This window comes from Staurois parvus, unplaced genomic scaffold, assembly GCF_062004578.1.
Source record: "Staurois parvus isolate SC_StPar_1 unplaced genomic scaffold, SC_StPar_1.0 ptg000347l, whole genome shotgun sequence".
In the NCBI taxonomy this organism is placed as follows: Eukaryota; Metazoa; Chordata; class Amphibia; order Anura; family Ranidae; genus Staurois; species Staurois parvus.
In genome coordinates, this window is record NW_028318143.1 from 15,112,754 (window position 1) to 15,137,934 (window position 25,181).

Genomic DNA, 25,181 nt, shown 5'->3' on the forward strand with positions numbered 1-25,181 from the left:
GGCAAACACCTCAAAAACGCGCATAGGGCACTTGGGGGGCATTTGAGAAGTGTTAAAACCGCTTCCCAAACGCCTGTCAAACGCTATAGGGGCATTTGCAGGCGTTAGGAATTAGTCAAGTGTGAACGAGCCCTAAGAGTTACAATGCTGCTCTTCCTAGATACTGTATGGTTGTCATCCTAAGACAGGAAGTTAGTTTCTGGCAAGATCACCAAGTGTAAATTAACCACATGCCGCCCAGCCACTGTACGTATACGGCGGCACTCACAGGCAAAACCACGTTTTAAGACAAGTGTTTTGTAAACAAATAGGGGGCGCGCGTGCGAGGCGCGCCGCCGCCCTATTTGTCCCGCGGATCACTGCCGCAGATGTCAGTCGCCGGGTCACAGCCACTCCTTAGTGGCTATGTCCCGGCGATCGGCGGCAAACAGTGACAGAGAGCACAGCTGCAGTAGCTGTGCTGTCTGTCACTTCCTTCTCAACTCGAGGATGAGCTGATCGAGAAAGAACAGTTTCTCTTTCTCGATCAGCCTTGTCCCGTCCAGCACACACCCCCGCCCCCTAGTAAAACACTCCCCTCACTCCTATAACCCTTCCCTGCAAAATAAAAAGTTAACCCCTTCCTCCCCATTGCCATTAGTACAGTGTCAGTTTTTTTTTTTTTGCACTGATCACTGTATTAGTGTTTTTGGGGATGTCAGTGACCCCAAGTCAGTACCCCCCAATGTCAAAATGTCCGCCGCAGTCCCGCCATAAGTCGCTGGTCGCTGCCATAAGTCCCTGATCGCCGCCATTATTCGTATAAAAAAAACCCTAAAAATCCCAGTATCTTTCCCGCCATTTGTAAACGCTATAACTTTCACATAAACCAATTAATTTACACGTATTGGGTTTTTTTTTTAGCAAAGACATGTCGCAGAATGCATTTTGGCAGAAATTTATGACTAAATTTGATTTTTGCATTTTTTTTTTACTGGACATGTTTTATAGCAAAAAGTCCAAAATATTGTTTTTTTTTTCCTCAAAATTGTCAGCCTTTTTTTTTTATAGCGCAAAAAATAAAAACCGCACAGGCGATCAAATACCACCAAAAGAAAGCTCAATTTGTGGGAAAAAAAGGATGTAAATTTCATTTATGTACCATATTGCATGATCACGCAATTGTCCATTAAACTAGCGCAGCGCTGTATAGCAAAAAAATGGCGTAAATTGCAGTATTTATACCATAGTTTGTAGACGCTATAACTTCCACAAAAAGCAATCAATATACACTTATTGGGATTTTTTTTACCAAAAACATGTAGCAGAATACATTTTGGCCTAAATTTATAACCAACTTTGAGTTTACTATATATTTTTTATAGCTGAAAATAAAAAATATTGTTTTTCTTCAAAATTTTTGGCCTATTTTTGTTTATAGCGTGAAAAATAAAAAAGCGCACAGGTGATCAAATTACACCGAAAGAAAGCTCTATTTGTGTAAAAAAAAGGACGTAAATTTAGTTTGGGTGCAGCATTGCATGACTGCGCAATTATCAGTTGAATTAGTGCAGCGCCGAGTAGCAAAAGGAGGCCTGGTCATTAAGGGGGGTAAATCCTCTGGAGCTCAAGTGGTTAAAGTAGAAAAAAAAAAACAACTGGAAAAAATTCAGCCACCACATCCTAGGAAAGACAAGCTGCAATGCATAAAATGTTTGTACAATGCATTAAATTTTTGACCTTGGGGTTAGATACGCTTTAATGCCAGAAGGGAGTGGGGTTTAATGTCAACTTTGAAGTGTTGTATACAGCATTAGCTTAGGATTCATGGGGGCACTACAAGGTCATCAGTTAACCTGGATACCTTTTATGCCATGATAAGTTAAAAGCGCTCTCTGGGACTTAGGGTCCCATTCATACTAGAAAGGAGTTGGATAGGTGCTGAGACCCTCTCACTCTATCATATAGGCTATTTTACATCAAACCATCTAGTTATCAAAACAAAAAAAATATTTGTACTTTGGTAGTAGTCCAAAATGTGTTCTCACTCAGGGACTCTTGGGTGAGCAATGTCTGCCACTGCATAACTTGCTTTTGAAGGTACAAGTTTTGGGGGCATAGTGACTTACTAACCATCAATTAACACCTTTAAAGTGACTTCTTAGGCAGGAAATGCTTATCTGCATTGGTATAGTATATACAGAATATACATACAGTGTATGTGTTTTATATATATATCAAAGAGAACTTTGGTCTCGACTGTTTCGCCACAGAGTAGAAAGCTAGTAATATTTAACAGTATTTTACAGCAAACAAGAAACAGAGCCAAAGGACTAGGTCAATGGAACAATGCTGGTCCTAAACAAATGCCCTAAAACAGTATTGAGGATGGTATTTTAATATCTGTTTGATCCTATAGAAATCCTATGAAAAAGAACGAGTTACTGCTTTCTGTTCAGTTGAGTACCCGCAGCATTGCTGTTTGATGACCTTTCCTCAACTTTGCCCATGGCTCTCATGGCTTTTAGAACCGTGCCTGTCATCCAATGACCCTTTAGGGGCCATTTCATGGTCATTGTACCCCACAGCATTATTTCTAGTCCCTGAATTACAGACAGGAACAGGCTATGAGATATTTGTTAGAACAAATTCTATATGCAACTACAGTAGTTTATGAGAATATGGAGTGACAATCGCAAGAAGCCCCGGAGTTATGGCAAAACATTCCTGCGACATTAACTAACAAGAGAACTGGTGGGAAGACACTGCATCTGATTACACAAGCAACATACACTTTTATGTGTTAAGTGCAGTCAAACGTTATTCTGGAAAAAAGTGTCAAAAAATATCATAAAATTTAAAAGAAACTTGTTCTAAGAAAAAAAGATTTGTAGGCTAACATTGCTGAGCTGATTTTGAAAATACTAGTCCCCTGGCTGTCTATTGGTTCAATACTCTAAGTCACCTAGGGGTTCTTTAAACAAAATGCTTCTTTATACTGATGAGCTCAAATACATGACAGAGCCGTAAAGCAGCCTGAACTAAACTGATATAATTACTGCTTACCTAGCAGCAGACTGGAAATAAATCCAGCTCTACAGACACCAGATGGGAAGCTGAAAATGCTTGTGCGTTAATCACCTGTAGCAAGTAACTAACAATAATGTGTACAGAGGAATCTGATTGATGGATGAAAGCACAAACGTGTCAGTTCTGAATTCTACAGGTGATCTCTGTGCAATTTTGAGTGTCAAAATTCCAGTATCCAGGAGCTAAAATAACTCTTAAATAATTGTTGTACATGGTCTATAAAAACGTAATCTCACCATACATAAAATGTAAATACAGTATAAAATCCGGTGCCAAATATCAGCAACAAAGTGTCCTTTAAACAAAACTGACCAAAAATATCCACATGTGATCTTTCAGTATATTGGTTTATACACCAATTATCACACAATGTTCACTTTTGATTCCTTTCCATAGTAAATCTTTATACCAGAAAACCAAGTGTTGTTATTTTTGGACACTATATGGGCACTTTTGTTTAAAGGGCACATTGTCACTTATATTTGGCATGGGTATATATACATTTATAATTTTTTATGTATGGCAAAATGAAGTTTTGATATACAACAGTTATATTAGAGTTATTTTATTTGGCACTGCACAGAGATAAGGAAAAGGCGTGTTTTGTTGCTTATTTTTGCAGATTAGATTTATTTTTAGTGATCACATTCCCTCTGTTCTCAGCTGGGAAAGAGATGGGGGGGGTTACAACAGTACACTGATCTTCCCAGTGAATGACTGTGCAGAGGGGGCATGTCAGGACAAGACTGATCATTGGAGGACAGCACACTGAATTCCCATCACAGCTAGAAAACTGACCACGGTATGTTCTCCTGCTTAGTGTTGTCAGGTTTTAATAGGAAAACAGAAGCACTGGCAGGAACAGCACATGGTACAACAGGCACATCTCAGAAATATGAAATGTTGGGTTTACATATTCCTTAAATCATTGTTTTGGGTGGGAGTAGGTTTAAGGATTTAATTAGGGAGGAGCTTAAAAGGGGTGTCACAGATTATATTTAGACAGGAGAACCCTGGAACCCTCAGTATCAAGGGCATACGTACATACCTGCATGAGTTCAGTATATGGTACAGTCTGAGTTGACCAAAATGTCAAAAGCCTAGTATTGGGCTGGGTATGGTTTGTATCAGTCACTGTTGTGGGCACTGCAGTCTGTGTTCTAATATGAAAACGGTGTTCCATAGTGTCTGCTGTGCCAGCTGTGGTGTACTGCGCCATATCACAGCTGGCTATATTCCACTGCGAGCACAGCAGACACACCATTATCACATTAGGACACAGATTTAATAGTCAGAGGCACTGTAGTCTAACACTACTAGAGCTTGAAGACGGGAGCTTCAATGCCCTGAAATGAGCTAGCTATGTTTTATGTTATATCTATGTCCTTCAACTGGCTGGAGTTTCCTAGATTTTCTGTTCATGCACCGCACTCCTCGCAAACCTCCACATTCTTAAAAGGACTATTCCTGAAGACCCTCCCCGAGCCAAGTCAGCACAGACCACTGTGAAGGTCTAGTGATACCCCACGTGTTCTACAAAGTTACATTGTTAGGAAGAGACAGGAATGAAGCTATTACTCAAAATTATGCTGAGGTGGCAGGCAGTACATGTAGTTTCTTTGTTCACAGAACTCTGTGAATGAATGATGCGGCTTTGTGTTTGGAGCCCTACACAGCAATGCTGTTTTCAAAATGTGTCAGTGGGTGCGGGGAGAGAATCCCCTGCCCCCTGTCACAGAGCAGACAGCGCTGAGTGCCTAGGAGCAGGTTATACCATAAATATTGGTGTAACATGTACCATGCTCCTAAAGGTGAACTTATCCTTCAAAGGTTTGTGTACAGTGCCAAAGTTAAAAAAATGCTTTGTACAAGAAACATGATTCTAGGGCCTTTATAAAAAAGGACAAATCGCAGAATAAAGTTTGTTAACCCTGATTAGTTTTTTTAACACTAAAATTTCTAGCAAACATTTTAGTTAGCCCCTTTTTTTTCGTTATTAGCGCATTCAATTCCCTTTTTACCATTTGTATATAAAAGTTTTGAGTTCAGATTAGTTTTTGTAGTGCCACATTAAACAGCTGGAGGGGAAGGCACGCTTTGGTGTCCTTGCCTCTGGTGTCAGAGGGCCCTGTACCAGCACTAGCTGGATATGTCACTTTTATATACAAAATGTATTTTTACACAAATGCAGAACTCCCAGCCATCCTTCATTTAGAGGTACTGTACCTCTTTTGAATGAGACCAAGTCCCTCTGCCCCTTTCCTTAGCTGCCCCTCTTTTTGACTTATGTATACGCCTTTATTAAAAAATGCACCATTTATCAAAATTATTAGAGCTCATTCATCTGGACGCAGCACCACTTTTTGCTAGTACTGTTTGCAGACTGGATGATTAGCTGCGCCTGGTTAGTATATGGCCTGATCCATCAGCCCTGGATGCAAACTATCTGCAGGGTCTATCTGTTCGCACACAAGGCGTGTGCACGGGACTAGTTTCTCCCAGATCCTCACTGACAGAAGCGCATCTGAATGAGCTCTTTGTTTGCTCTAAGCCTTCCACCCAACCTGTAAGTTATTTGTATTTTTTCTATGAAAAGCCGATAGAAAGGAAAAGTAGTGGTGAAGAAAAGAACACTAAATTATGCAAAATAATTCTTCATGGGGCATTGTAGGGGTGTGGCCTTATTGTGTCCCTCTTTCCCACCTCAGAACGTTGATAGGTATGATAATGTACTGTTGCAGCTTAAAGGGTTGGTTCACCTTTACCAACAAAATACCTGTGCAGATAAGGGGCCTCTGTAGATAAAAACAAACTGTGCAGCTTTGTCTAAAGTTGAATAATTCCCTTGCTATAGAAGTAGGACATTCTCATACCTACCAAAGCATGGTTGAAAAACTTCCACAGATAGCATCATACTATCCTGCCTTTGTTGCTAGGATGTTGCTAAGACACTCCCAGCTGTTACTGCCCACTTCCACCATCAGTAAGCATTCAAATCCCCACACTTGTGTGATCCACTATCTCCTCCATCACAGCATCGCTGAGCTCAGAGGTACTGCAACAGTAGAGAGAGAGCGTATGTGAGAAATTTTGAATTAGTTGGGAGTAACTTAGCAACACCCTAGCAACAAGCAGGACAAGACTATGCCGTCTCTGGGAGTTTTTCAGTCAGGCATCAGGAGGTAAGTAAAAGGCCTACGCCAATAGCAAGGGCAATATTAGCACTGGTCAGAGGTGCACATTTTGTTTTTATCTACACATACCCTTTACCTGCATAGGCAGTTTTTTGGTTTTGGTGAATTTATACTCGGTACACATGAGAAGAGTTTTTTGTTCAACCCAGCAGGCTGAATAACAAAAAAAAAAAATTAATTGAGAGGCCGCCGTCCTAACTAGGCTGACCTATTATGTTATTGCAGGGGGACTGGGACTGCCCCCCACCAGAACGCACTGATTGGATACTGATTTTCCAGCATACCTGTTCAACAAAGTCAGACAGGCTGCTGTACACGAGCTGAATGTCAGACAGTTCTGTTGAATCAGTCCGTATTCAGCAATTGTGCACCAGCCTTCACACTTTAAAGTCCCACCCCAAGATCGGTCTCATCTCCCACCCCCTTCTGACTGCTTTAACCGCTTCCTGTCTGCCCTATAGTAGAAATACTGCTACAGGGCATCACGGGTGCGCAAAATCATGTGTATATACTCCGGTGCCCAGTGATTACCGAGCATCTCCATTGCGGAGGGTAACTGTTTGTAAACAAAACAGTTCTCCCTGTCAGCTCCTGCACACTACTTTGTATGGCTCTGCATAGCAGACCAACACAAAGTAGTGTGCTTACAGTGAAGCACACACACAGCACTTAGTAAAAACGGCACACAGCACACAGGTAACCCTTTGATCGCACCAGATGTTAACCCCTTCCTGCCCAGTACAGTGTCAGTGCTTTTTTGTAGCACTGATCACTGTATTGCTGTCACTGGGGATGTCAGTGATACCACGTCAGCTCCCCCCAGTGTAAGAATGCCCACCACAGTCCCGCTATAAGTTGCTGATTGCCGCCATTACTAGTATATATACCACCATTTGTAAACCAATTAATTTACACGTATAGGGATTTTTTTTTTAGCAAAGACATGTAGCAGAATACATTTTGGTCTAAATTTATGACGAAATTTGATTTTTAAAATTCTTTTACTGAGCATGTTTAACCTCCTCGGCGGTATGATTCTTTCCGATTTTTTGCGCTGAAAGCGGTACCATTTTTTTGCATAGAAATATGTAGTTTTTTATTGTAGGCTGTAATTTTTAGGAATAACTCACTGAAATCTGTCCGAACAAGAGTCTATTAAACATCCCGGGTAGGATAAAATTTGAAACACAAAATCATAAATTATAATTTAATAAATAATCATAAAAAATAATAATATAATAATAAATTTAATTCAATAATATAATCAAACCAAAAACACTGAAATTTGAAATACAGAGGCAAATTCGCACATCGCTGAGCAAAGTCGCAGAATCGTTTTCAGTGTCTGATGACGAATTTCCCCACAAATCATTATCATTCAATTCTGCAAGTGGTTCTGATTTACTATCGCTGGTCTAAAACCGCTTTTGACGTAAAGGGACGCTTTTTGGACGCCATGGACTTTTCTAAGTTTCCAGGCAGAAAGAACAGTCAAAATGCAGGCAGGGCGCAGGACAAAGCAGTAGGGACAAAATGTATGTGAAATGCATTGAAAAAGCAATGACAGCAAAAATATTTTTTAAAAATGTCAAATTTCCCGCCGGTTCCGGCGCCCGTACATCTCGACGTCACAGGGAACACAGAAGCCGGATGCCGGCATCGGCCGGAGGAGATGGCCGGGGACGCTGCAGGGGACACATCGCGGGAGCGAAGGACAAGGTAAGTTCTGCAGGGACCCCCGGAGAACGCCACATGGTAAGCCCGAGTGTAGCTTGGGGTTACCGATCTTGGTACTGAAATTTTACCCCGAGCTACACTCGGGAATACCGCCAAGGAGGTTAATAGCAAAAACAAAAAAATACTGTTTTTTCTCAAAATTGTTGGGTTTTTTTTTATAGAGCAAAAAATAAAAACCGCACAGGCGATCAAATACCACTGAACAAAAGCTCAATTTGTGGGAAAAAAAAGGACGGAAATTTAATTTGGGTGCAGCGTTGCATAACTGCGCAATTGTCAGTTAAAGTAACGCAGCGTCGTAATGCAAAAAAAGGTGCTGCAGGGGGGGGGGGTAAATCCTCAGGAGGGCAAGCGGTTAAAGAAAAAAAAAAAATAGAGTTCCTTTCTAAATTCCCTTTTTATTTACCTTAAGCAGCAGCCACACTGCAGCCCTGAGCCTTCTCTTCTTTTTACTTCCTGGAAGGGTCCTTCCTCAGGTGTCCACATCAGAGCCTGCATGACATGGACATTTGACATGACCAGTAGAGAAGTCCTTTTAGATTCCAGAAGAAGATAACATCAATCTTGAAGGGGTATTGCAGCGCTGGATCAGTAGTCACCCTACCCAGAACCGGCAGAGGCAAGGAGGAAAAAAATGGTTCATTCATAAAAGTGTAGGATGCTGTGTGATCCATGTGCCTGTATTTACAGGCCACAGACGGCTCACTAATCACTGAATGAACAATCCGTGCTGCCAGGAGTATGCCTTCAGCCCAGACAGTTTGACCCGCTTTAAGCCCTCAAGCACACTTGAAGTCACGATAAAAATTTGAGTTTTTCAGCGTTATCGTTTTTGCTTTAGCGGTTTTCTGTGTTTGTGGGGTTTTTTTACCCCCAAAAAAAATTTTGGTGGGGGCGAGGGGTGTCAAAAAAAGTCCAAAAACACCGGTTTGCTGTGTTTTGCCGCGTTTTTCAGCGTTAGAGCGTTTTTACAGCTAAAAAAACTCCTCTAGAAACCCACTAGTTCTGGGGTTTTTTTCCAGCCAATCCCCCCCACCAAGGACAAATTCCTCCAAATCCCTCCTCTATCTAAACCCCCCCCCAAATTACCCTTCCCAGGATAAAATCCACCTTACCCAAATCTCCCCAAAGCCTATCCCAGCACCCCCCTAGATCCGGTCATAGCAGAGAGTAGGGAAACCAGTGGCCATGGCTGTGCCCCTAAATGGCAGTGTGCCCTAGGCGGCCGCCTAACTTGCCTAGTGGTAGCACCGACCCTGGATATTATTATTATTATACAGGATTTATATAGCGCCAACAACTTGCTCAGCGCTTAACAATATAACAGGAGACATACAGCAACAATATTGTTCAATACAAGAGAGTTAGGAGGGCCCTGCTCCTTGCAGCTTACAATCTAAGAGATAAAGTGGTATCTTTACCTCTCTATATGGTGGCTGGGTTCTGGTGTGCGGCGTTTTCACCTTCTGTCTTTTGACCCATGTTGCCAAAGCACACAATTTTGCATGCATTCCCGACGCACATAGATGTGAATCTACCCTAAAAAGGTGAGCTCTGGGCACAAAAACTCTCATTTAAATACGTTCCTCAATAGTCACTAAGGGTATAAATCTACTCTGTGTGCACTAAAAGTCTTTGCAAACACAGATTTTTTTTTTTTATTTAAATATTTATTAAATTTTTTCATATTAATACAAAAGCCCAAAAAGGGAAATAATTCTCATACAAATAAACATTTATAACATTTCTACCTTTCCCTTACTAAAAACTCTTTTCTTTCCCATCCCACTACCCCCCCTTCCCGCCCCTCATCCCCCCTCCTCCCCCTCTGCAGACTCTAGCCCATTCTAATCTCTTGAGGCTTGTTAATTTTTTGCTAACATCCTAGTTCATATTTTCCTATATTTCACTTTCAATCCTGCTCTTTCCCACTTTTCCCATCTCCTAAAATAAACTCTCATCCTATCTTCCTGCATATGGTATGATCTTTCCATTCTACCTATCTGGTTTACTCTATTAATCCAGTCTTCCTCCTTCGGTACCTCAGATTTCCCCCAAAACTTAGGTATCAGCCCTTTCGCCGCATTCAAGAAGTACCATATACCTGAATCTTTATATTTATTTACAGATGTCTCCACATTGTGTAGGAGGCACGTCGTTGGGTCTAACCCTATGTCAATTTCAGTTATTTCTTCAATCAATTTGACTATTGTCTTCCAAAATGCCTGGATTTTTGGACATTCCCACCATATGTGAAACATCATGCCTATCTCTCCACATCCTCTCCAACACATATTTGTATTTTCCCCATTCATTTTGTGCTCTACACTCGGTGTAATGTGCCATCGTGTCACACACTTATAATTAACCTCAACCTCTCTCATACTAACATTATCGTGTATCAATCTAAACATCTTTCTCTGTCTATCTTCATCAAACCCAACTCCCATATCCCTTTCCCATTTTGTTATAAAAATTAAATTTGTGTTTGTGTCCAATTCTGTGAGTATTCTATACACTTTTGAAATACCGTGCTTCCCATCCCTACGTGTCTCTAACAACCTTTCAAACATATTCCAGTCCTGTTTTAATCTCAGGGGTTTCGGTAGATTTCCAATAAAACATTTCAATTGATGATATTTCCACTCATCTATTCTAATAAAAATATCTCCCTTCTTCTCTATTAAATCTTTAAGTGATCTCAGTTCCCCCTCCACCAAAACATCTCTCAGTTGGGTATCCTCCTTTCTAAACCATCTCCCTGATATCTTATTCTTTCCCAGGGGAAAGTACTCAGTATTTGTGAGAGGCATTAATATAGAATTAAATTCCCATTTCATGTTTTTGTGTAAATTGTCCCATACCCTAAAGACATTTAAAGTGTAGATACTTGTGCTTTCTTTAATTCCCCTGAACTGTGGTGGAACCCATATCATCTGACTCAATCTAATGCCACTAAGATCATTTTCAATTGTTACCCAGCTTTTCCCCTTATGGTTAAATGTCCAGTCATATATTCTTGCTAAAACCACTGCTTTATAGTATCTCTTGACATCTGGTAGACCCATTCCCCCTTTCTCTTTAGTCCTACTCAATGTTTCATATGCTATTCTAGGTTTTTTATTCTTCCATGTGTATCTTGTTAACATTTTTTTCATTATCTTAAAGAAGGCTTCTGGAATTTTGATTGGTACCATTTGAAATCTATACAGTATTTTAGGCATAATTACCATTTTAACTAGGTTTATACGTCCTATCCAGGATGGATTTCCTCCTTCTAGTCTTTTTAAATCTTCCCTGATCTCATTTATCAAAGAGATATAATTTAATCTATACAAATGCTTAGATGAGGCAGTGAGTTTTATTCCTAGGTATTTTATCTCTTTTTCTCTCCATATAAAGGGGAATTCTTTTTGTAGTTTTTCTTTTTCATTCTTTGATATATTAATATTCAGGATCTCTGTTTTCGTTGGATTAATTTTTAAATTTGATAGTTCACCGTACTCCTTCAGAATCTTCATTATATTTGGGAGAGTTATTCGGGGATTCCCCACATAGAACAATAAGTCGTCCGCAAAGGCCGCTACTCTATGTTCTGTGGATTCTATCTGAATTCCCTTTACCGATCCACTATTTCTTATTATTGACAACAGAGGTTCGAGTGACAATACATATAGCAGAGGGGACAGTGGACAGCCCTGTCTTGTACCATTAGACATTCCAATGGGTTCTGATCTCTCCCCATTTACCGTGATGATTGCAGTAGGCTCCCTATATAATTTACTTATCCACTCTCGCATTCTATCGCCTATCCCCAGCACTTTTAAGTTGTCCATCATAAAGCCCCAGTCCACTCTATCAAATGCCTTCTCTGCATCAATTGACAAGAGCACCACCGGGGCTTTCCCTTTTCTACTTTTCTGAGTAAGCATCAGGGTTCTCAAGCCGTTATCTCTACCTTCTCTCCCCGGTACAAAGCCCACCTGATCTCCATGGATCCATTCAGGCATCAGATCCCTCAACCTGTTTGCTAACACCTTTGCATACAGTTTAGTGTCTGTGTTCAATAATGAGATAGGTCTATAGCTGGAGCACTGAGATGGATCTTTTCCCTCCTTGTGAATAAGTACTACATGGGCCTGTAGGGATTCTCTCCTCACTTCCATCCCACCTCCCAGAGCATTCATATATTTCTCCAGCTTGGGTAACAGTACTTCACTAAATTTCTTATAGTACTTAACTGTATAGCCATCCGGGCCTGGGCTTTCCCCCCCCCCTGTGCTTTTTAATGCTATTTTAATTTCTTCCTGGGAAATTTCTGCGTCTAGGGAGTTCAACTGTGCTTCATTTAGTTTTGGTAATCCCGCATTTTTTAAGTATGTCATCTTTTTTTCATTAGTTCCCTCTTGAGCTACTTTTAGAGGGCCTTGGGGACTAATATTATATAGCTTTTTGTAATACTCCGTAAACACTTTAATAATCTCTTTATTTGAGTGGACCAACTCCCCCTTTGAACTTTTTATCTTTTCTATATAGTTCCTATTTTTCTTTTTATTCAAAGCTCTCATTAGATATCTTCCTGGTCTGTCTCCCCATCTATATCTCTCGTTCAAAACCCTGTTGTATACTCTTCTCTTCTCCTCATCCATCAACCTCTCTAGCTCATCTTTTTTATCCAATAACTTCTGTCTCGTATCTTTTGTTATTTTCTTCTTATGGATCTGCTCCAAGTCCAATATTTCTTTTAAAAGCCCGCTGACCTTCTCTCTTCTTTCCTTTTTCTTCCTTGCTCCAGCCGCAATCAAGATTCCTCTTATGAATACCTTGTGGCTTTCCCAGACTGTAGCTATCGATACTTCCTCTGTTTCGTTCTCCTTAAAGTATACCTTAATCTCTTTCTCGATTTTCTGAACTACATCCTCATCCAGAAGAAGAACCTCATTTAACCTCCACCCTAATCCTCCAGTCCACCTTCTTCCCCATCCCATTTTCATTACGACCGGAGCATGATCCGAGAACGTCCTTGTCTCTATGTCAATTTTAACCAGATGATCTATAAGTTGATGGTCTATTAAGATGTAATCTAATCTCGAATATATCTCATGTGCATTAGAGAAGAAGGTATAGTCTCTGTCTTTCATATGCATTATTCTCCAGGTGTCCACTAGTTGATATTCATGCATCACTTTTTTCAAAGCTCTCAGAGACCTACTCCCCTCTCTTTGCACGGAAGAGGTATTATCCTTTTGTGGGTCCATACAGAAATTTAGGTCTCCAGCTACTATCAAGCGCCCTTTTTTGAATTCCATTAATTTTTTCAACAGACCCTTCATATACATCTCCAGGTTTTTATTAGGGCAGTATATATTGGCTAAAGTACACTCAATCCCCTGAAGTCTACCTTTTAAGAATAAAAACCTCCCCTCCGGGTCGGTTCTTCTATCCTCCAGCTCAAATCTCATATTCTTTGCCAAACCTATTGCGACCCCTTTTGCTCTTTTAATTGGAGAATCTGCATAGTACCATGTTGGGTAGTGTTTGGATTTCAATTTCACGTTTGCCTCTATCTCAAAGTGCGTCTCCTGTAAAAATACCACTGACGTAGCCCTATGATGTAACTCATTAAACAACCTAAATCTCTTCCCTGGACAACTCAGCCCGTTCACATTATAGGTTATAAACTGTATTTCTTCCATCATTCCCAATTAACTCCATCTCTCTTCCAGATTGCCTCTTCCTCTTTATCCCTTCTGTCATGCAGAGTATTGACCCAATACCTCCTCACTTCCCTCCCACCCAACTCCTGTCCCCTCCCCCCTCCCTCCCATTCTCCCAACCCGCCCCCCTCCCTCCCCCCCCCTCGCCCTTCCCTCCACCCCCCCTCCCGCCCCCCATTTTTTAGGCCTTCAAATTGCCTATCAATCATTTGTGGGTATAAGACCACCTTTGATTTTTTTTTTTTTTTTTTAAAAACCTTGGGGTTGAACTCCTCCCATGTACAGCTTTCCCACCTCCAACCACCCCCGATTACCCTCGTTCTCTCCACATCTTTCCACTTTTGCGGTGTGGTTGAAAGAGATAAAGAGGAATATATAACAAAAAAAAAAAAAAAAAAAATCACATTATCCCCTCTAACTCCTCCCTACCTCCCCCCTACCTACTGTCTGCCATTCCTCTTCTCCCCCATTGCCTGTCTCTCCCTCTGTTTCCCACCCAGTGATCCTTATTCTATGCAATTCCAGTCTATCGCAGAAGTCTCTCAAGTCCTCAGGAAATCTCAGATATGCTGTTACACCATTCTTCCATCCGATTAAACACTCTGGGTTACCCCATCTATATTGAACATTCCGTGTTCTCATCTGCTCTAATAGGGGTTTCAAGGATCTCCTTCTCCACAATGTCTCATACGATAAGTCCGCAAATATCTGAATATTTATATCTCCATACTTAATAGTTGTTCTTCCTTTAGTCCTTTTCCAAATCTCTTCCTTATCTCCATAATTATGCAGCTGAACAATTACATCTCTGGGTTTTGCCTTCTCATTACCATGATGGAACTTTCCTGTTCTATATACTCCATCCAATTTAATTACATCTGTTTCAGGTCTGTCCATAATGGAGTTTGACATTTTACAGGCTATTTCTTGAAGTTCTCTCCCTTTCAAATTTTCTGGGATTCCTCTTATCCTCAAGTTGCTTCTCCTATTCCTGTTCTCTTGTACTTCTATTTTATACAGCAATTGTTTCTGCGTATTCCTCATCATAGCAGCCCTTTTTTCTAGGCCTGAAATAAATTGGGTGTGTTTATTAATTTTTTCCTCCATTTCTTCCATTCTCTTTAGCAGGTGCCCTAAATCCTGTCGAATATTTGTCATTTCTTGCTTAAAAGTTTTTTCCAAGTTTTTAAACATTTCGGCCATCTCTCTTTTATTCGGCACTTGTAAATCCTTTTCAAGATCTTTCCTCTCTGGGTTTTCTATCGACTGTCGGCTGCTACAATTCAGGCCCAGTGACAATCTGGGGCTATTTTCCAACCTCGTTTCCATTTCCCCTTTTTCATTGCCACTATGGGCCCTTTCTGGAGTCACATTCCCCTGGGAGGTATATTTTTTAATAGTACCCGTCTGGGACCCTTTAAGCCCACTTCCTTTAACGCTTTTATTCTTCATACTTCCTGTACAAGCTGAACTCTTTAACCAGAGGGAGATTTTAGACTGTATATTGGGGCATTAATTTTGGTCAGATCTCTCTAATATCACTTAGCAATTTCTCTTTCTCTCTTCTTTCTTTTATTTTCTTTTCACTTTCCAAAACTCCCTGGGAATCCCCCTTCACTCTTTTATAGGCAGCTCATTTCCCACAGTCCAGGACACATATATAATTACACATGGGTTCTTCACTCACCCTCCTTCACTTGCTCATCAAATGAGGCGACCCAGATCCACAGCCGTCCCTTTGTTTCTCCTGGATTGTGACTCTGGGGGATTCCTGCAGGGTCTCCTGTTGCTTGCAGCTATGTGTCCTCTTCTGTACAGCAGGTTTAGGAACTCTTCCAGCCTCTCCCCTCTCCTGTCAGGGAACCGGCCGGCGTCTCAGCTACCCAGAGCTCCTTTGCGGCCACCAGCGTGCTCCCGCCGCACTGCTCGGTTTCCCCGGCAACCCGACAGCTCATCTCGGGTCTCTGCAGCGTGATCCCTTCTCGGAGCTCCGTGCCCGCTCCTGCTCTCCTCCTCCTTCACCGCACCGGATTCCCACCTCCAGGAGACCCCATTCAGGTAGGGCACCGCAAGTAAAGTCCTGAGGGTTCTCAGGGTGGTCAGATCGGGGATTGTCGGAGAGCACTCACATCGTGCTCTCCGACGCCGCCATGTTTAGGCTCCGCCCCCTCGGGCTGTTTCAAGGCTTGATATGGGAACTGCAAACACAGATATTAACATGTAAAAGTAGCGGTGTCATCATCACTGTGCAGAGCTGTGGGAGGGGTCCAAAAAATCTACCAATTACAGGCTGCCTGCAGCATACTTCAGAAGGGGGAGGATAAAAGACCAGTCAGGAGAAAGAGAAACATTAACTGGTCTTTATTATGGGTAGCTTTTATTATAGGAAGCTCTCACAGAGGTAAAGTCTTACACTGTATTACTGCACAGATCTGGGAGAAATACACAAATACTCTAAGATTCAAGGAGTTCAGCTTTACCAGATCCAATTTGTGTTCATGGTAAATGCAGGCTGTGATGCAGGTGGAGAGCGGATATAAAGCGGAGTTCCAGCCGTTTTTGTATTTATTAGAAGTCAGCAGCTAGAAAAACTGTATCTGCTGACTTTTAATAAACACACACTTACCTGTCCCGGGGTCCAGCGATGTACTCACCCGCGCCGTCCCTTCTCTCCTCCACTGCACCGGTATCTCAACCATAAGCACCAGGCAACAGCTTGCAGCTTCACAGCCTGGTGCCCTTTCCGCATGTGCGAGTCGCGCCTCCTGATTGGTCCGGCAGCCTCCTGGGACCCGTGAAAGTTCCCAGGAGACTGCGGGAGGAAGGAGGGGACCGAACTTTCCTGTCACTCTGCCAAGGCAAACTGAGCCGGAAGTGGGAGCGGGTACCTGTCAAAACCAGGTACCCACTCTCCCCTCCCTCCCAAAAGGTGCCAAATATGGCAGTGGAGGGGGGGAGAAGCCAAACAAGCGGAGCTTTCACTTTTGCGTGGAAATCTGCTTTAAGTATCAGGACACTTCTTTGCGCTCAGTCTGCACTGTGTGCTGAACAAGGCGCATACAACCTGTGTACCATGGATGGAAATACACACAGATGTCCATGCTCCTGCACTGACAGCTACAAAGCGTCTAGTGCAGTGAAACTATGCATCTCTACTGCCGGTATCTCAGAGACCTAAACAAGATTGCCTTCATCTGTACTAATCAGAGTCTAAAAATAATACATAAACAAGTATGGAAACAAATGCACTACACTGTACATGATGCACAGAGGGATTCATAATTACTTTTAATGCCAGGATGCCTGAAATGTATTACGAAATCTGCAAACTTTCAGGTCACTTCTAGTAAACACTTCACATTAAGCCTTTGATTACCGGTATTTAGACACAATAAATAATGAGACATGACCATTTGAGCAATGTTACTGTCAGAAACGTTGGAGAGCGCAATTTCTACAGAGTATTTCATTATTGCAGTATATAAAAGCATCACCTGTTTATTAATTTGAAGTACGGGTAAATAAAACCTTTAAATCCCCCATGCTGTTTACTCATTAACTGATGTCAGCCATCACCCGCACTCTCGCCTTGTAGACGTCTTTGTTAACCATTTTGGACCCATATTCAATGAATGTAGGAATAAGAGTCACAGAAACCTACAGTAACAAGTGTAAATCTCATGTGGCAATTTCCTTGGAGGTTACAAATATAAAAAACAAGGAAGGAGGAGGAGAGACAAGTGCCTGTGTGGCACCACAACAGAGATAGATGAATGCAACCAATGTACCTGATTGTTAAAGCGTATATGAGGCTAGATTCACACCTAAAAAATGTTTTATTTTTCTTGTTGCTAGGCAGATTTAAAAATGCAAAACGCATCAAAAAGATGGAAAAAATGCAACAAAAACACACTATATGCATATCAGCAGCATTGCTATTGAAGTCTATAGAACCAAAGATGCAACATTTTGCGTTCAAAAAAGTCCCGGACCCTTTCCAAAAAACGCACCGGTGAAAACACGGAGATGTGAACATGTCCCATAGAAAATCATGTTAAATAGACTGTACTGCGTTTCTGCAAAATGCTACAGAAAGCGCTTAGGTGTGAACCTAGGGTAAGGGTACAAGGTCAAATGTAAAATCATACAAATATTTCCATTTCTATTAATCTGAACGATCTTGACATTTGTAAACTTACATTGTGAAGGTCCCCACACATTTACTTCCTTGAATTCTGCGACCCGTAGTCGCTATGCCCTATGCATAGGCACTGCTGTGTCGCAGATTTCACAGAGCCTGCTTTCTGACCTACAGAGGTGCTGAGAGGAGGAATCTCAGGAGGACAGGAAGGAACTCCCTGCTTGCAGGCAGCAAAGGACCATGGGGTATGTAGTCCTTAGGCTAAGTTTCTACTAGCTTCAAAACCAGGCATTTGGTGAGCTTTTTTGAATGCCTGTCAAAATTGTGCACATTGCAGTGCTGTTCACATGGTCACATTAGCGTCACATCAAAATTGACCTGACGTGTTATTGGCAGGCTTTACTGCTCCCCAAACACTTCCACTGAAGCAAATATGAACGCGCTGCAAACGTGCCACAAAAGCCCCTATGGCGTTTACAACATTGTATATAATACAAAAGCGGCTACAATAGAAAACCAACAAGGGAGGGGCATCTGGCAAGCATTTTTAATGAGGCGTCAAAAAAGCACCAAAAAAACATGCCACCAACTTACGCATCTTAAAGCATTTGGTGTGTTAATGGGTGCTCATATTTCCTGACACATCTAAATGAGCCATTGGGAATGGAAAGTAAACAGCAGAGGAGAAGCTGCAAAGCATGCAGGGAATCCAGAGAGTTGTGGAAAGAGACGGTCATGCGACAGGCACAACTCACAACATGAAAGAAAGTTTATATTGGATTGTCAATATATCTATTGTTTGTATTGTTATTACAATGCTCATAAAATTAAAGTATATGCTGTGACCTTAGAATTCCTTTAAATTAAATATATTTTAAAGTAAACCTGTCATTAGGCAAAACAATGTGAACCAATGTTTTAATGGAATAGGGCTTTTGATGGCATCAAAGCTGCTTCTCTCCATTTAGAAATCAACAAGGAATGCAAAACCAACTGCAGATTAAGGGCCAGTTCACACCACAAAAACGCACTCTGGATGCATTTTTGCTTACAGTCCACACTACACACTGTTCCGATGTGTTTTTGATGCATTTTGCTGTGTTACAGGCAGTTCTGTGAAGAAACAAAATGCAGGATATTCTACTTTTTTTCTGCACCAGAAACTGACTGGAACTGATTGCACTGGTGTGAACTAGGGCCATTGGAATACATGAAAAACACTGTGCATGCATTTTTGATACAATAAAAAAAAACGCACTGGATTGCATCTGGTGTGAATCAGCCCTTAACTACTTGCCAATGGCAGATAGCCGAATGACGGCTACACTGCGGCCGGCCAGATCTGGGAGGGCGTCATATGACGTCCTCCCAGAACGCGCTCTCCTGCGTGCCCCCCGAGGTGCGCACCCAGCGATCTCCGTGATCGCTGTGCCCTACGGACACAGCTGATCACGTGATGTAGTAAAAGACCAATCACAGCCAATGACACGCTTATCACCGGGAAATGCAAATGCTGGTTCTCGGCTGCACTTTCCTCACGCTGTCAGAGCGTGAGGAAAGTACTGCCGAGAACCGGCAGTTGTCAGAGCAGGGATCGGCACCGATCATCAGAGCACTGATGATCAGTGCCCTGATGATCGATGCCCAGCAGTGCCACCCACCAGTTCCGCCCACCTGTGCCCAGCAGTGCACCCTCCTGTGCCCACCAGTGCCACCCACCTGTGCCCACCAGTGCATCCCAGCAGTTGTGCCAGTCAGTGCCCAGCAGTTGTGCCAGTCAGTGCCCAGCAGTTGCGCCAGTCAGTGCCACCTATCAGTGCTGTCTATCAGTGCCACCTATCCGTGCCACCTTATTAGTGCTGCCTATCAGTGCCGCCTATTAGTGCCCATCAGTGCTGCCTCATCAACGCACATCAGTGAAAGAGAAAAATTACCTGTTTGAAAAAAAAAAAAAGTTTCTTTGTTTCTATTATAACATTTTTCAAATGTTTTGCAATTTTTTTGTTTATAGCGCAAAAAGGAAAGTGCCCAGCGGCGATTAAATACCACCGAAAGAAAGCTCTATTTGTGAGAAAAAAATGACCGTGCAATTGTCAAAGTGTGACAGTGCTGAAAGCTGAAAATTGGCCTGGTAAAGAAGGGGGTATAAGTGCCCGGTAGGCAAGTGGTTAAGGAACCTGTTATTAAACCCATGAATTATATGAGAAGTGTCTCAGTCTGATTTTAAATGCATTTGAAAGCAAGCTGCATTTGCACATCGAACTTGAGGTATTGTCACATAACATCTACTGAGCTAAATGGTGTTTCAGCACACCCTAAGAGGGGTTTACTAGAACATTAGCATCTACTTAGGATTTACATATCCCCTATACACAGTAAATGCTGACATTTCTCAAAGTCATCACCATCAGGACCGGTCAGGAGAGAAATAGGGTAACTGCCATTGCTGTCTACTTAATGAAGCACTGACTTAAAACAAGTATGCAGCCAGTGAAGTCAGGACATGACATACTAAAAGCAGGATGACAGGATCAAAACTTGGACCTTTTGGTCTTTGATTTGGCTTTGAACCTTTGATCAAAGCTTGAACCTTTAATTGGACTTTTGATCTTTTATTTGGACCATGGACCTCAGATCAAAGCTTGGACCTTTGTCAATAGCAGCTCCCATATCTTTATCATGACAACTTCACTTGAAAGTAACCCTGTAATTATAATCAGACACCAACATATAACAGTAGGTGCCAGAATATATTCTTTTGATGTTTGCTCCAAAAAACTGAGTTTTTTTGGAACAGAAAACTGAGCTTTGGCAACCCCATTGCAACCCTGAAACAAAATAAGAGGTTTGCATTCCCCTGGCCCCTTACCTTTCCACCTGGTGTTAAGCCCAATTCACATACTTACCTGACCAGCAATTCCAGTGTTGTCCTGCTGTGATCAATCATGCCTCTGTCCCACATCATGTCCTGCTCTGCCACCTTCATTGCTGACGTCATCAGGTGCCAGTTGTCTATTTCTGGTTTGCTGAAGTCATCAGGCGCAGGCTGCCTCTTCCTAGTTTAGGCAGCCCAGCCCCCTATATACATGCTGACAGGTCTGCCCTCCTCTAGGCACTGGGTGGAACCTGAAGCATCCTGGGATTTAAAATGTGCATATCCCAAGAGAGACACCATTCTCGCTTGGACAAGATTGTCAGCAGAGGGGAGAAGCAACAGACTAAAAAGGGGCAGAATAAAAAAAAGAAAAAGTAAAGTAAAAACAAATAATTTTTTACATTGCGAAGGAGGTAGGGGTTTGCAATAATGTCTAGTTCATCTACTGCGGAATATCAGCTTTAAAACAAAGTTTCAGATCAATGAGTGAACTGCAGTTATCCAGGAAATATGTAATAGTTCTAAAAATTTAGTCCATTCCGTTTACCATTATCTCAATACATAGCAGTCATAATTCACAATGCTCCACACATGTTCATTGGCAGGGTCTGGTTCCTGGTGCTTGTACTGGGAAGAGGGCTGCAGAACTATGGATATGCACAATGAAAAAAACTAAAGCTTTAATCAGGTTGGCCCAATTTGACAGAAATGTGCCTCTAAGTGCATTACACCAATTAAATAATATTTTCAAAATCATACAGAAATGTACAAAATGCACCATAAACACAGCTACACAAAAAAACAAGACATAAAATATATGTAGGATCAGTGGTGGATGGTGGGTACCATAATGTGCTAGATCTTGTTGAGATGACCACATTCAAGTAAAAAAAGGGTTTATTGGTACACATCCATTAAAACCATTACAATAACAGCCTCAATTCTCCTGTTGTATTGGTTTTAATGGTTTTGTACCAATAAAAGTAGTCTTTTTTTTTTTTTTACTGGAGTGTGTTCTTCCACTATCCTGTTGATTACTCAGAAATGAGCTTGATGCACACCCTGTAGCCACGTGGGAAAGGTGAACCAGCCTGGAGTGGGATTGTACTGATTTGACTAAATTGTATCTTGGATATCAGAACCAGCGTGCAGGCAGTGCTACTGGTATACACAGAAGAGACTCAACATCCCTATTCCACAATGTGATCTACTGCCAAGTCCAAGAGCTATTACATAGGATGCATCAGAACACCGCTTAGCCTATGCAAATACTGACTTTCAGAAAGTCAATACCTGCATAAAACCCTCAGAGGCTCCAACAGCACCATCAGAAAGCCGACTGTGATCAGAGGCACAAAATTACATTCTTATCTTAGAATAATATTTCTTTGCTCAGTACAGGTATACTTTAACTAATCTTTTATTTGTTCTACAGATGCAAGATTGTGGTGTGAATTCTTGTATCTAATAAGCACGACATCAATTACTTCCAGTAACGGCCAGGGCAGCCTTTCTCAATGTCTTTTAATCACAGGAAGAGCTTGTAAAATAATTTTCAGGTCCCAAGGAACCCATGCTACAATAAAGTAATTGGGGATCACTGTGAAAATTCCCCTTATGCTGATGGTCAGTAAGAAGAATGACCCCCTTAGGCTACATTCACAAGGGCAGTTGCTGGCAAGATCAGTAGATTGTGATGGTTCTAAAGGCAGCATGCGTTCATTTTGTGTATGTGAACAGCAGCAGCTGTCATATTTGTATTCTGTACAAACCAATGGCTGCTGCCAGCAGTGTTCACATGTAGCCACTTATCTGAGGTTACATGTGAATGGAGGCTTGGACTGACCCTGGACATGTCCAGGGACATGGTTCTGCAGAGTTTCAAGCTCCACACAGACTGGCTGCCGCCAATCAGCCAGTTTTTTTGTGGCCATAGCAGAGACTGCATCTGCATTCAGCAAAATATTTGCTCCCCATTGCCTGTGTGCAACCTTACAATGGTAGTTAGAATGGCTATCATGCTCATCCAATATGAACTCAGGCATGTTTGGAGTACGAACATGCATAAGCTTTTCCACCAGGAAGCTGTCACTCTGGACAGCCAATCATACGTGATGGAGACATTCCCCGCTCCTTGTGTACATGTAGCTGGGGGAGAGGGAATGCTTCTGCTGCTTAAAATTGGCCGTCTGCAGTGACAGCTTCCTATGGGGTAGCCCATACAGGTTCGGACCTGTGTCTGAACTCACTTGAGCTCAATCCTAATGCGCATGACATTGCCAAGTGGTATTGGCCCTGAGACAATCATGAGATAAGAGGTCAATCAACCACAGCTCAAGGAACCCCCTGGAGCAGCAATTCTAAACCAGGATTCTGTGGAGCCTTAGGGTTCCTCCAGAGCAGCCTCTCTCAACCTTTTTACTCCAAAGGAACGCTTTTTTTTTTTTAAATGTTCACGCCTCAAGGAAACCGTGCTAAGAATAGGAATTAAGAACATGCCCCTTACATTGGTGGTCAGGGGAAGAATGCCCCCCTTATATTGATGGCTAGAATGTCACCCCAATAGGCAGCTTTAAAGTGATTGTAAAGGATTTTTTCTTTTTCTTTAATAACAAACATGTCTATACTTATCTGCACCTTCTTAACTGTACCTTCTCTACATACCTGTACCTTCTATTGCACAGAGCAGCCCCGAGCCTTCTCTTCTCGGGTTCACCGCTGGCGTGCCTGGCTCCTCCTCTCTGGCTAGCGCCCCCAGTAGGAAGCCACTTCCCATGGGGGCACTTGTGTGGGCTCGCTCTTGAGCCCCACTGCTGCATCCATTGACACAGACAGTGAGACTCTGAAGTTAGAGGAGAGAAGAGCTGAAGACGTGCACAGTGCTGGATTGAATGAGGGCTCAGGTAAGTAAAATGGGGAGTGAGGGGCTAAAACCGATGCCGAAGGAATGCATTAAGATAAAAAAAATGTGTAGGCTTCAGAACCACTTTAAAGATCATTGGTGCATGCTACTTGCTCTGTCAAGTAGTGATGGACCTAGATCTATGCAGGCAACTTTCCATAAGAGATCAATTACCCACAGCTCAAGGAACCCCTACCTGTATAAGAACCATAGGGTTCCATGGAACCCTGGTAGAGAATGCTGCTCCAAAGGTTGCTAGGGGTCCTAGAGCTGTGGCTGATTGACCTCCCATTTGATAATGCCTGCATAGTTCTGGGTCATTGCCACAGCAACATGGCACCAATAATCTTTTTAGCTTCCTATAAGAGTGACAACCTAACCAACTCTGTAAGGGGAGGGGGGAGCAGTATTCATTTCACTGACCATTAACATAAGTACCATTACCCCACCAATCTCTGAAAATTTGATTTTATCAGGGGTTCCCCCCAAGAACTGAAAGCTTTACATTACCGCACTGGGGTACAAAGGTTGAGAAAGGCTGCTCTGGAGGAACCCCGGTGGAGAATACAGTAGCTTTATACACATACATGAACTGTTTTATAAAGGCAATACACAGTAAAACAATAAAAGTAGCATGAGCACAAAGCCACATTCCAAACATAATTAGATCACTTGGTGTAACAATATCAATTTAAAATCATTATGTAAGGGTTACCATACATGTTACAATCAACTTTAGATTTACCAGAACTCTGTAATATGGGGCAGACCCTTGCATTACATAGCTGATGATAGGTCTAAAAGAAATTGTACAATCAGATTGCAATGTGTGTAACAGAACAGCTTTGTGATGTGCCAGGATAGACTAAGCAAACTCTAGATACTATATGCACTGCGCAGGTAAATGATCAGTACATTAAAAAGCAAAGTTTTTAGCGAAGATCTATGGTATAAAGCAGGATTCAGGGACCTGTGTAGCACCTGCAGATCTCTAGGTACAGTATGTGCTTGATGGTAGTTGTAGTTCCCCAGCAGCTATTACAGGTTGGCTGAAAACTTTCTTACCTTGGTCTCCTGGGAGCCTCCTTGTGGATGCTATTTTGCTGAGACACGTCTGTCTTCCTCTGAGCCCACCTTGGTGTGAAATGAAATCCCCCTTCTAGTCTTGTCTGCCTGACCCTACTCTAATGCTGCCAGCTCCAGCTCTCCCCGCAGGCAGTCAGATCCCAGCCTCTTAGTGATCAGCCCTGGCCATATCTCGCACACAACTTTCCATTCTCTCTCTTCTGGTTTAAATCCCCCTTCATATAATCAGCTCAGGTTTACAAGGAGCAAACCCTTCCAGGCGTGGCCAGCTGTCATGACGTCAGAAGGGTGTATCTAAGCCACCCAGTTCTGCATCCCAGGGGGGAGCTGGCATTAACCCTCTTTGTGCAAGGTGCATCTTACACTGGCTTACAAAGGAGCTGCTGCCACTGCCAGGATTATTACTCCTTGTTCCAAGTGTAAGAAGAAAAAAAAACTGCTTTTAACATTTCTGGTGACC

The 25,181-nt window shown here is 42.2% G+C and overlaps 1 protein-coding gene across 1 annotated transcript in view; it reads right to left on the reverse strand.

Annotated features, from left to right (window-relative positions):
- RAB3B (RAB3B, member RAS oncogene family) overlaps positions 1-24,972 on the reverse strand; it is a 166,950-nt gene extending 141,978 nt beyond the window's left edge. Inside the window, exon 1 of the mRNA XM_089684480.1 lies at positions 24,701-24,972. The gene's annotated coding sequence lies outside the window, so the exon portion shown is untranslated. The remainder of the gene's footprint in view (positions 1-24,700) is intronic.
- Positions 24,973-25,181: the final 209 nt, after the last annotated feature.